Source organism: Myotis brandtii, unplaced genomic scaffold (assembly GCF_000412655.1).
Source record: "Myotis brandtii unplaced genomic scaffold, ASM41265v1 scaffold32, whole genome shotgun sequence".
Taxonomy (NCBI): Eukaryota; Metazoa; Chordata; class Mammalia; order Chiroptera; family Vespertilionidae; genus Myotis; species Myotis brandtii.
This window is the reverse complement of record NW_005362269.1, coordinates 10,891,945-10,906,219: the sequence shown is the minus strand read 5'-3', so window position 1 is coordinate 10,906,219 and position 14,275 is coordinate 10,891,945.

Here is a 14,275-nt window from a genome sequence, read left to right as displayed (position 1 = left end):
CACAAATTTTTGTGCACCGGGCCTCTAGTTATTAATAATAGGAAAGGAGCAAAAGGGAGTCCACACATTATAAGCATGGTCATTTGGGCAGTTTAACCAGGAAGCTACAACTATACACTCCCCAGGAAACCATTCCAGCAGATCACTGGAGGAAGGGCTCCAACAAAAGGGAGATGGACTCATGCACAGTCAAGTCAGGGTGACGTAGGGAAGGTCCCTGTCAGTTGAACCCGAGTGCACAAATTTTTGTGCACTTGGCCTCTAGTTATTAATAATAGGAAAGGAGCAAAAGTGAGTCCACACATTATAAGCATGGTCATTTGGGAAGTTTAACCAGGAGGCTACAACTATACACTCCCCAGGGAACCATTCTGGCAGATCACTGGAGGAAGGGCTCCAACAAAAGGGAGACGGACTCATGCACAGTCAAGTCAGGGTGACGTAGGGAAGGTACCTGTCAGTTGAACCAGGAACAGAGATCATTGGCCAGAAGGGGTGGGGCTACTGCAAGCCCATTAAAATTTAGAAATACATAATCCCTCGGACAAAGAAATTCTCTTATTTAGCTTTCTTGTTCCTCTGGTTTTGTTCCTGCTTCCTTGCATTCACCAGTGTTCCCAGAAGCTACATGGCCCATGGCCATACCAACCCCACACACAATGGACTGATGAACTGCAGCTGGGAACTTAAGCTAAGCTAGCCTGATGCTGGATTGAACTGTGCAAATATGGAACGGAAACTTTGGGTAACAAGCTTTAAACCTGTCTCTGTAAGGACACAGCTACACTTCTTCCATGGCAGTACTGAGGGAGAAGGTACTCAGGGGTTTGGTTCCATGCAAATAAATACCACTCGTTTCCTTGCGAGTCTCAGAATATTCTGTTTCTCATGACATTACAAGAAGCCCACTTCCACCAGCAATAGGTGGGGACAGGGAATGGCTCCCCACTGATAACAAACCTAAAGGTGTTTGATCCTGGGATCATACTTTCATCCTACACGTAACTCACTTGCCACTAAAGATACAGTCAAAATGGTTTAAAATTGTGAGCATGTTGAGCTCCATTATTACCCAAACAGTCCTGTCATGCTTCTCCATTCTTCTAAACAAACTTCAGAGAGGCCAATACTTCAGGTAATCAGCAAAGCAGACTGTTTTAGGAAAAAACAAGTAGTGGTTCTATGACATTCAAATCTAGCCCTGGGAAGATACTAGCATTAATAAGAGAAGAATGTTTGCTATGAAAATATGAATCACTAGTAGTGAGGTAACATTATTTTATAGATTAAACAGTCTATAAAATTGAAGGTCTTCTCTTAATGTTATCATATAACATGGATGCAGTTTATAAACAAAGACCACTGAGAATTGTCCTTGAATGTAATAAATAAAAGGAAGGAGGTTGATTCATTGTAATTTATTTGAGCCTACTTTGAGCTAAAAGAAGGAAATGAAGTTCTATCCTTTTACGTGTAGAAAATAGAACAGGTGATTGTGGAGAAGCCTGGATGACAATATCACCCTTTCCCAGATAAATGCCTAAGTGTTTGCCACATTAATGTGCCACCAGATAAAAACGTTTGTCCAGATTCAATGCAAAGATCAATATGAAGAGAAAGATGTTTTACAGGCTCTGTACTTTCTTTCTAGAATAACTGTCAACTCATATGATAGAATGAAGGTCAAACAATTCCAAAGAGATTTCTCTCTAAACTTACAGAACAATAAACACTTTGTGAGCATTATTCTTTTGCACATTTGTCAGACAACAAATCCTGTATCTGTAATTTCAGAAATTATGTGAATCCTGGAAACTGGGTCTAGATCGACTCACTGAACCTCTATCTTCAATTGAAATTTAATATGAATCAAACGGTATTAAAAAGCGTGTCATGTTCCATTGTGATGAGAGTGAGCATATTAATGCCACTGTTTGGTTTGAAAGTGTTCCTTTAATTTCATACCTACATGGTTAAAGTGCTTTAAGGCAGAATGATCTGTGATGAGCTTACAAAGTGTGTAATTCCCTTTAACTAGAGAAGATTCTGAGGACAGCTATATTGGAAATTTCACTTACTTCCATATTCTCTATATCAACCCAGCTGGGTACGTTTCCCTTGGGTAACATTTTGACTTGCTTTGCTTTGATTTTGTGGACAGATTTGGTAGACACTGTAAAAAAAAAAAGGCTGGTGCCAAACATAGGTTGCAGATCCATAGTGGCATAGAGCCCAGGTGAATGTCTCCATCTGGGAATTGCACACCTTCCATAATGCCAACTGTCCTACAGTGTCCTCATCTCATTAAAGGTTAATTGGTTTCCTTTCAGCCTGTAGCTCCATGATATATTATGTGGGTCATAAAGATGATATGAACATGTACTTGGCATGCAGTTGTGGACTAACCATACTCATTATGGAAGTATAAATTCACTGCTCTGGGGCCATTGCTACTCTTGGCAATGCAAAAACAGTCTCTGGGAAAATCACACCAAAGATTGGAATGTTGCTCATACCCACACTGGAGTGGTAAACTTGATCCATTACTAGGTGGAGCACAAATTTCTCAGGGCCAGTAACAAAGTTATTCCCAATTTCAGAAAGGGACATGAGACTCACAATGTTATTATATTCTGTAGGAAATTTGATTTAAGAAGCTACCACTATAGCAAAAAAAAAACATGAAGGGAACTTGTCAGAGCTTTCATATCTTTGTGTTCAATTTAACACTACCATATAATTGCTATTGGCAGGGTAGGAACTAACAACAGACACAAGAGGATGTGAAAAAACAGTTCTCTAAAACCTGCTGTAGATGGTAAAATTTGAAAATAAGTTTTGAATAACAGTTATTTCCATTTTATTATACAGAGATCCTGCAGAACTTTGTATAACTATAAAAAGATAATGGTTTGGGCAATTTCCAGAAATCAGATATTATAAAAAAAACTGATTCTAATCGTTTATCAAACTGCTATTTCACCTTGAATATGTGTCACATTACTTTTTCAATTTTTCTTTTTCTTTTTTTCCTTTTTTAAGTTGATACAAAGGCCATTGATTAATAGAAGACAATAATTTGAGGAGTTCTGTTCACAGATGGCAACCACAGCAAACCCCCCTTCCTGCAGGTGCTGTCAGAGGGGATAGGTAACAACCTCTATCTGTCCGATCTTCATTCCGAGCGGGCAACGGCCCTGAGAGATGGCTGGGCCCCTGGTCCAGGGTCCAATTTCTTCCTGTGGCTGGAGTTTGATGAGGAGAATACTGATGCCCAGCTCCTTTCACAACCTGAGCAACCAACATCATGGCAGCATATGGAGAGGACTCATCTCCATCGGCCTTTACTTTCATCCCACCAGTCACACAGCAGATGGTTTCCTTGCCACAAAGATCAGTTGGACCGAAGTGTCAGTGAAGGACGCAAAGGTGTGGCAGACACCAAATACATTTTTCCTTCAGCCTTCTGAGGTCCGAGGCTGCCTACCTAGTCTTTCTTCTTTTCCTTCCATTGGCGAGGTGCCATATCTGCACGTCCTATCCAGACACTGCCACCAGAAAGAGAGATACTACTATTTTGTTAAATATTATTTTAATTGTAAGCATTTTAACTGGACAGGGTCAGTAGCACATACCAATTCTTTCACCCTAAATTATAAAATATATCTGAATTGTGTTGAACTCATGAGTAAGTAATTACAATCATTGTTTTACTAATAAACACTGTTTTAAAGGGAAGTATTTGAGAACCATTTTAAAGAAACTAAACTGTTTTAGGATAGTTAATGGGAATATGCTATTCATTTTTATTAAATATAAGACCTATGTGCTGATTTCTTGAAATAGACGTTACCCAAAATTGATCTTTTTATTTCTAGAATTTTAATTCATTGAAATGATAAACACTTATATTACAACTTCTTAAAGTAAATATTCCCAGAAATAAAATTTAACATGTATTTTGGTTTAAAGAACAAAAAAAATCACTCAAGTAGGATGCAGATACTTGTTGGCGGCATCTGTAATACTTTCAACAATAAAGATAAACTTTTTCGAAAAGAAATGAGTTCCTGTACAGTTAGTGTAATACAATCAGATTCCAGATGAATAAACCAAATTATTCAAACTTCTGGAGAAATATTGCACTCAACTCTCATTGTCATCTCAAGCATCCATGAAGCATCTGCGACATCTTTCTATTTATTGTAACATGACTTTCTAGTTCTCTAATCTGATTTAGAAAGAGCAATCTTTTATTAATAGGGTATTTCTGAACCCCTAGAAAGAAAAAGAATGCCATTTTCCCTTTTCAATCATTCCCCTTCAAATGAAAGTTAATAAACTGAATTTGTGTTTCAAACTTTCTTTCTCACTAGATCCATTTTGTTAAATTTGGAAAGTAGATAGATTCGCCAACATGTCTTCTCTCAAATTATTTGCAATTAGAAGTAGTAAGTTCTTAAAATAAAATAAATAAATTTAAGAATAAGTGGTAAAGTCTTGAAGCTTCCTTTGAGGCTCTAAGCCAGTGATGGCGAACCTATGACACGCGTGTCAGAGATGACACGCAAACTCATTTTTTTGGTTAATTTTCTTTGTTAAGTGGCATTTAAATATATAAAATAAATATCAAAAATCTAAGTCTTTGTTTTACTATGGTTCAAATATCAAAAAAATTCTATTTGTGACATCGCACCAGAGTTAAGTTAGGGTTTTTCAAAATGCTGACACGCCGAGCTCAAAAGGTTCGCCATCACTGCTCTAAGCCATTTCTTTCATGTAGTTTTAATCAATATTTTTTTCTCTCTCTCTAGTTAAAATAGATAAAGCATATGAATAAAATCAGCTAAAATGGTAATACCTCCATTTGATTTCCACACAGAGTACAATGCTTTCCATTTCAAGGTCAACCTTCAAGTGTTGCCAAGTCAGGATGGGACTAAAAGATTTATAAACCGTAGCCAGCCTTTTCGTAGATCCTTCTATAAAGCAAATAGAATCTCCTTGGTTTATCAGTCAATGATGGGCTCTTTTCCCTAAGCGGAAGACATAGATAAGGTTAGCAGAGTACAAATGAGATGTACCTAATTAATTCCCCTGATCTCTCTAGATTATATTGCTAGTTTTGATTAGCAGAACATCGTGACTAAAATGAAAAACAATATGTACAATAGCTGAAATCATGAAGAAGGGAAGAAATACATTTTTCCTGGTACAAGGATGTTCTAGATAAAACTAAGAGTTTATAATGATAGTTTATGATGTCAGACATTTTTTTAAGAATCCTTATTGATAATGGTTTAACCTGTAAAAGAAAATTTCCTTTCAAAATTTTTTAAATGCCATATATTAAATCTGTTGTATATGGGCAAAAAGATGTTTTCAGCTACTTATATTCCACATAAATACATGAATATTAGGTCTGAACAAGATATTTATACTTCTTTGTGGCAATTACATAACTGTTAAAAGTGTCTTCGCTCTAACTGAAAAAGACAGGAATAATTTGGGAGCTAATTACCAATTATAATTTGGATCATTTAAATGTCTGCCATTTCCTTGTACCTGTCATCAACCACTGCGTTTGATGAGAATTTAGCAACATCTAGATTTTAGAGAAAAAAACAGCTCTGTGAGTGTTTTCATTCGTTTTCTGGAACTATAAAGGAGAAAGTGAAATCAATTATGAAAAACAAAGAACCTTCAATTGGATTATTTCTATTGAATATTAGGTGCATTTTTATTAGTCATACTAAAAATTTTTCTTTGAACTTGTTCATAATTACTTCTGTTGTATTTAGAAATGAAACCCAGCTGCATGTTTTAAACAGTGTTACATTTGCTAAATATTGCCAAATGTTATAATAACATGATTCTCTAATGAAGGAAGAGAAGGCTTTCCAAAAGAGGCAATGAGTGGGTATGGTGGGCCCCTTTGGGTCTATCAACAAGAGTAATGGGGTAAGATGTTCTCCAAACATATCATAACAAAAGCATGGCACCTAATGATCAAAGCTCCATTAAGGCAAAAAAAAACAACAAATTTATAGAAATCAAGAAAAGAGGATTCAGTATATTTAGAGTTATCTTCCCAATACATTTTTTATACTAGTGATTATAAATGGTGGTGGTGATGGTGGTTGGGAATATCTGAATTCATGGAGGATAGAAAGTGTTATATTATTTGAAAATATTTATTCAGTGTTATGATTTTATATGGAGAAGAGGGGGGATATTGTGTTCATAATGGCAGAAAATAGTTTGACAAAATGCTTTAGCTGAAGATTCATAGTTTGAGAAAATATCTGACACTATGCATGGTTGTGAAAATCAAACTGCACAAAAGGGGTGAGTTGAGGCTGAATTCTGTGTTCCATTCACCGAGCCATGAACCTTCACCCACCTATATTAGAAGCAACCCTATCCCTGCAATAGAAAGGGAACTTCAAATGCCTTTAATTGCCAGACCCTTAACTTGAACACGGGAAGAGGCTAGGTAGCACTTTCTATAAACAACCGTGGTGCTTGCCCCCTAACTAGAAACACTTAAATATAAGGTTGGTTAAACATTCTACTGGATAGACATAAAGCATCTGTGGGCCACATTTAGCACAGTGGCCACTAGATGCCATATACCTTATACAAATATTCCATATACCTTATACAAATTCTTATCTTAAAATTATCTTATAAAATGCATCCTAGTGAATTAAGGCAAGCCATAGGTCTCCAATAGCAGAGTTCTCTCTACCCACACAATGATTTTGTTAGAGTTCTTGGCATATGTTCTTCTTCCTCTTGGAAAACCTCTTGTGTGTCATAGCTCTGCTCCTGTAAAATCTTGGTTCCCAAAAATATGATAGAGGGAAGGACACAATACCAATATCTTTTCATCTGAATTACCATGGCAACATACTCTTCAACTGTGTTCTCCATGGTTGGATGCTTTCTTGTATATTTGAGGAAAGCAGGTAAGCAAGTTAGAAGTGAACTCTCTTCACTGATTACTGAAAAAGAAGATATATTCCGTGAAATGATGTCAAACTTACTTTCTTCAATGACAAGTGAGTCATCACTGCTGTCTACCCAACCTAAAATATGTGGTAATGGCAACCTCATTAAAGAGCTTTGGGCTATACCCTAAGCCATGTCTCTTGGCACTAACCTTTGATTATACATTGGAAACTTGTGACTCTCATCTCTTACCTTTGTGTGCATGTACATGTGTATGCACATGTGTGTGCCCAAAACGTGTGCATGCATATACATGTACTTCCTCTCTCCAGCCTTCATCTATCTACATTGTGTCTTTAGTGTATTCAATCTTTTCTTTGAAACTATTGCTGATGCCCAGCTGGCATGACTCAGCAGTTGAGCGTGGACCTATGAACCAGGAGGTCATAGTTTGATTCCCAATCAGGGCACATGCCCTGGTTGTGGGCTTGATCCCCAGTGGGGTGGGGGGGCAGTGGACAGCCGATCAATGATTCTCTCTCATCATTGATGTTTCTCTCTCTCTCCCTTCCTTTCTGAAATCAATAAAAATATAATTTAAAAAAAACTATTGCTGAAATATTACTTCATGTACTACAACTTATAGGTCAGTACTACTCTTCTTGTGCCAAAAATTGTCATCTGGAAATCAAACCCACATCTAGCAATTTCAGGATCTGTCAAACAGGGAGTTCAGATATTTGATAAAGAGAAAGTCAGTACCAGCTGTGCCTTGTTGACTAAAAATATACTTGTAAATGAAGATTTGAAAATTATAGATCAGTGTCACCTCCTGCATGGTAACATTCCAAGTGCTTTACTCATCATCCCTATAGATAGGGGCAACACGGATTTTTTATTTGGTGTTTTTGTGGTGGATGGTATCTGTTGATGGAATGTTACCCAATGGGTGAGGTACAAACTTGGGGCATCAAAATGCTGCTTAAATTCAAGTTCACTGAATATAGGCATAAATCCTTTTGCATATCTCTTCTTGGAAAAACAAAAGTTCATCTTTGCTCAACAAAATATGGTTGACCTAGGGATCACTTAGATTTTGTGAGGTTATCAAGATGTTGGTGAATTATGAGTTCGTCTAAAAATTTGGTAAATAGGGAAAGAATTGAAATAGATATGAGAGTAGTGTGAATATTTTAGAAGAATTAAATCAGTTAATGATCAATCATTTTGGTAGAAGATGAAGTGATTCACTATGATGTCCAATTGCTGTAGAATCTGTCTTCAGGTTTTTAAAGAAACCTGTTTTTCTAATATTTATTTTTCATAAATGATTATAAAATAAATAAATGGTTTTACCTTGGCATTTATCTAACAGCAGGGGCTAGTTATTATGTGACAATTTATTTTTACTACTATTATCTCTGATGAAATAAACTTAAACAAATCTTTATCATTGAAAGTATTACATATGTCCCCTTTTCTCTCCCATTGATCCCTTATAGCCCACCCCAGGCCTCCACTACCCTTTGTCTGTGTCCATGGGAGATCAACCAAAGAACTTGTGTGCATATATAATAAGCTTTTTTATTTCATAATTACCCGGAATAGAGTCTGTTGATCTGTTTAAGTCACTAAATCTATTGGGTGATTTGTAACTTGTACCCGAGAGCAACCTAATTATATAAACACAACCCTCATATTTTTATGTCAGTCTTAGAAATGCTGAAGCTTTTACTGGGTGAGTATCCATTGAATTCTCAGGGGTTGTGAAAAACTTGAACATTTACAGATTAAGCATGCATTCTAACTATATTAAACTTGAGGAAGTTGCATAAACTCTCTGGGCTATAGCTTCAGAAAGCATGCCACAGAATTATTGAGAAATTATCTAACTTGATGCTGGAGAGGAATAATATGCTTACTGTTTGTTTAATGTAAACCCAAATGTGTAAGACCTAGTTCAATTATTTGAGATCTGAATTATATAAAAAGTCATATAAAGTGCCCTAGCCCACTTGGCTCAGTGGATAGAGTGTCAACCCACGGACTGAGGGTCAACTTGCGGCCAAGGACACATGCCTGGGTTGCGGGCTCAATCCCCAGTAGGGGGCGTGCAGGAGGCAGCTGATCAATGATTCTCTCATCATGGATGTTTCCATCTCTCTCTCCTTTTCCCTTCCTCTCTGAAATCAATAAAGAAATATATTTTTAAAAATCATATAAAGCTATTAAATTGGCTTCATATTCAGGAAGTCCTTAATCTATCATCATTTGCTTGTCTGATCAGGTTCTCACAACCAATAGGTATTTCATTTACCTCATCAGTAAAATATGAATAATACTATCCACCTTGCAGGTATGCACTGCATTTTAATGTAGATAGAATAATAGATGATCAAATTTAGTGCCTGACATATAGTAAATACTAAACAGTGAACAAATGAATTATACTATTGACATAAAATAGTATAATGTATGGCACAAATTATATTGCAGATATACCCCTAGATTGCTTCTAGTTTGTCCTAGAAGTGTCCAGAAAAGTAGATTATTTATTCTCTATAAAAATGATCCTTCTTTTCATTCATACAATTAATAACAATAATAATAATGTAAAATATTATCATCAATTGATTAAAACAGAAGCAGAGTTTGAATACCATCTTTCATCCCTCTTTTGTAGAATAGCTCTGCCATAGATATTACTTTTTGCTTACACATGAATGAAAAAACAAATAATTTATTACTGGCAAAACATGTCCTTTATTTCACCTTCCCATTTTAAGCTAATATCTACAGCAAGTACAGACCATAAATTTAATATTTCTCTGAATATTACCATCGATTGCTTATTGAACCCTTGTTTAAACATGTATTAGTTCTCAGAAGGCACCCAAAGATTTATCTGTTGAAGCCAATCCCTATTAGGAATTTGCATAATAATTTAGCTGCACAAATCTTTCTGAAGGGAAATATATGTAGTATGACCATAGTATTATGCAAATTTTGTTTTTACAGCCATTTAGTTTTGCCATAATACCTTATGCCATTTCACAAGCAGTGTATTGAGCCATGTCAATGCTGACAACAGCAGACAGGAGCTGAGCTCCAGATCCTACAGCTTCAGCCCTAATGTATGGCTGCCTTAGGGGCATTCCACCTATTAAGTTAATATCCTCAAACTAATTATGTATGTCAGGGTGACCTCTCTCTAATCTACATTCATCACAGAGTCCGAGCTGTCTGTCTCTATTGTTCCCAGAATAAAATAGCTGTTGATAGACTTATATAATTGACTGTGTCGGAAGTGAACTCACCCTGATTTGCTACATGCAAATGGTGTAGAGTCCCAATAGAATAAAGATAAGCAAAAAAATAATCCAGCTATCTCCAGTAATTAACTTTGGAGGTTTCAAAACAACAGTAGGAAATATATTTCCCATTTGCTTAAAAATGAAATTAGGGAGTACACAGAAGTCGCATCTATAGTAATTAAAAAAGTTTTCTTGGGGAAAAGTTGGATGAAAAAGAAATGCTCTTTAAGTTTCTTTATGCAATACTTATAATAATTCCTGTTCCTTGAGCTAGCATACTTACAGAGCTCAATTTAAAATAGCTTTAAATAGGTATACACATGCATACTTTAGTGGGGGGTAGTCACAATTTGTGCAGTTTTGAGCATCATTTGTTGTGTACATATAGAAACTGTAATAGGTGCGTCCCTTTCTAAAATATACATGGTATTTTCTCATTTATCCTAGTGATATCTTAATAAAAACTCCTTTAAAGGTTAATTTGTTGATTTTTTTTATTTTGGAAATGAATAATTTTCATTTTATTTAAAAGGATCCTCCTGATAAAAGGAACACTTTTGCAGAGTCTGTCAACCATAAATATTGACAACATGGGATGGCATGCTGAACATTGTACCAGGTTGGAAGGAGACTCTCAAATGAGAGAAAACACTGTCTGTGCCAGTTTGTAGTGAGTAACCCAGACCAGTTTCCTGAGTTAGTGAGAACCATTCCAGTCATATCCTCCCTGGCATTCTGTTCTTCCTGAAAAAAAAATTAGAACTTATTATTTTTTCAGCTTTATGTTATAGTTGAAAGAAGTCATTGAACCAAGAAAAATGGTCCATGCTCTCAAAGATGCCACTAGAGAGCTGGTTCAGGGTAGCGGACACGCTGGGGTCAAGCTAGTGGGTTTGATTCTGGCCTTGGCATTCCCTGGTTGTCTGACTTTAGGCTAGCTGCTTAAAATATGCTTAAATGTCCTCATCTATAAACTGAGACTACTTAGAATTACAGAACCTACCCCACAGGGCTGTTGTAAGAAGTGCATACAGCAACAGTAAATGCAGATTGCATAGCTCATAAGATGCATCCAATACGGCTTAACTGTTATTTCCTTCAGTGTGAAATGTATTACATGAGAATACAAAGAATTATATAAGTAAGTGCTTTGTTAGCAGCATGAGTTTTGAAAATCACAGACATAGAGTCTAGAAAGCAAGGTCAAAGAGAGATCAGTTTGACTCCATCTGTGCAAACATACACAACTTACTTAAACTTTCTGGGGTCTTATGTTCTCATCAGTAAGGTCTGCATAATGATAGTACCCATCTTATAGGTCTGTATAAGAATAAAGGCACTCAGTAAAACTCATGAATATTTTGTGGTTTTGTTTTGCTATTTAAGTAATGATACCACTGGGTAACAAATGAGGTGAATGAGGAAAGAGAGGGCCAGAAATATGGCTTCATGGACACCGTATTAGCTTCCTACGGCTGTCAAAGCAAAGTGCCACAAATACATGTTCTAGAACAGAAATCTGAAATCAAGGTGTCCGCAGGGCCATGCTCCCTCGGAAGGCACCAGGGAGGGAGCTGCCCCAGGTGGGCTTTCCTAGTCAGGCTTTCAGATGATACCGAAGCCTCGCCAACCACTTGGTTTCAGTCTTGTGACATCCTAAACAGAGGACCCCATGAAGCCATTCCTGGACTCCTTATCCTTACACACAGAAACTGTACAGTAATAAAGAAGGGTTCCTTGAAGTCAGCGCATTTGTTGTAGATTGTTACCCAGCAGTAAGACATGAATCCGTTACATTATTTAACACTGCAATGCCATGTCCCCAAACACCCGTTTCCCATCCCTGCCTTTATTTCTTACCTTAGCACTTGCTCCATATTTTGTACTTGTTTGTTCTGTTTATCGATTGTCTGCCCTCATTAAAATATGTCTTGGCAATTAGAGATTTCTGCCTATTTTAACTGCACTAAACTCAGTGCCGAGAACGCTGTCTCCACACAGTAAATTAATAGATATGTGTTGAATAAATTAATGACTAGCTGGGTGATATGTAGCTGAGGTAGATATTGCCAACGTGGCCAGCAGTCACATATATTTGAAACATCACTTTTACTACTCAGGTTGCTGCTCAAGCTTTGTTAACATGAATGTCTACAAGCCCTGGGGGTAGGGAAAAAAGACTCTTAACGGATCAAAGAAAAGGGTCTTATAATGTCCCATTCAGTGTCTGGTTTCATAAGATGGAACAAAGCACCCCTCTGTTGTATGTTCACATAAAATTTGAAATGCCTTGAGGTGATTCTAGAGGGTTGAAATGGTATTCTGTGTAGATAATTCGGTAATACAGATCTCAAAGTTCAAAACCTGGAGAAAATGAACCATTTTAGGAAGGTGCCTGTACATTGAGCCCTGAACTTAAGGGAAGAGAGTCATGCTGACTTAGATGGGCTGCTTTGTCAAAGATCTGGACCAACATGGTTTGGTACAAAAAGTGGGCTCTACTATTTACTGATCGTGTGACATACAGACGCTTCAGACATTACCTGACTTTATTATATCAACTCATAACAATGTTATAAACTTTCCCCGAAGATCAATACAGGTAATACATGAATACAACATAGAGACAACATGATTTGATGGTTTGCGGCTCCATCTCTGGACTGAGGCTCCCACAATTAAACCTTCTACTTTACACTTACTGGTTGTGTGACTTTGAGAAAGTGGTTTAATCTCTTTCTGTCTGATTTTTCTCATCTAGAAATTGAGGACTGTTTTTTATCTTACAGAGTTGTGATGATGACATGAGGTAATGCACAGAAAAAAGCATGTCAACATGCATCTATGTATTTTTTCTTTTATAGATGAAAATGTTTTATGAAAGGAAGGACTTTATTAATGAAAAATATTACTATTGAAGACATCTATTGATTCTTCTTCTAGTCAGGAATATAATGTGTAATATAACACAATCTGTCACACCCTAAGATTAGAAAATATTTCCCCCAAATACTATTTTTTTTAATTCCAAAATGCATTTAGAATGAGTTTCAAAGGAAGAGTTTCCATTTAAATGTAATGTGATGCAGCCGCTTGTTTTCTTGCTGGCAATATCTTATTTCATTTTTAGCTTTCACCTAATTCCTTATACTTTATTTTGTGGATTCATTACTATGCAAATCCATATGCACTATATTCAAGTACATGCTTTGAGGATTATGTTACATTATATCATTTCACAATTAAACAGCTTGCATCTAGTTTTCTCAAATTACAAATGTTTCATATACTGTTGGTACAAGTTACTGAGTCCAGTCAACAACCACGAACTTACTTTGAACCACCAAGAAAACACTAAAATGATCCTCTACTAATTTTGAGGATCGAAAGTTTTAAAAGTTTGTTAAAAATCAATTGCATTTCTAAAAAGAGATATAGGTTATTGATTCATATAAAAATACAACTTGATATCAACAGAAAAAAATTATATTTAAAGATTAATTTATTATGATTGTTCTGATTTTTCCGTTTATAAATTGGCTAAAATTCTCATTTATCTTCTTCATCCTGGTGTTGTTTTTGTGCCACTTTTATTATTTGGTAATATCCCCAGTTTGTATAAAATAAAGTAGAAATGAAAATAATGTTAAATGCTGACTTTGAGAAAGTGGTTTAATCTCTTTCTGTCTGATTTTTCTCATCTAGAAATTGAGGACTGTTTTTTATCTTACAGAGTTGTGATGATTACATGAGGTAATGCACAGAAAAAAGCATGTCAACATGCATCTATGTATTTTTTCTTTTATAGATGAAAATGTTTTATGAAAGGAAGGACTTTATTAATGAAAAATATTACTATTGAAGACATCTATTGATTCTTCTTCTAGTCAGGAATATAATGTGTAATATAACACAATCTGTCACACCCTAAGATTAGAAAATATTTCCCCCAAATACTATTTTCTTTAATTCCAACATGTATTTAGAATGAGTTTCAAAGGAAGAGT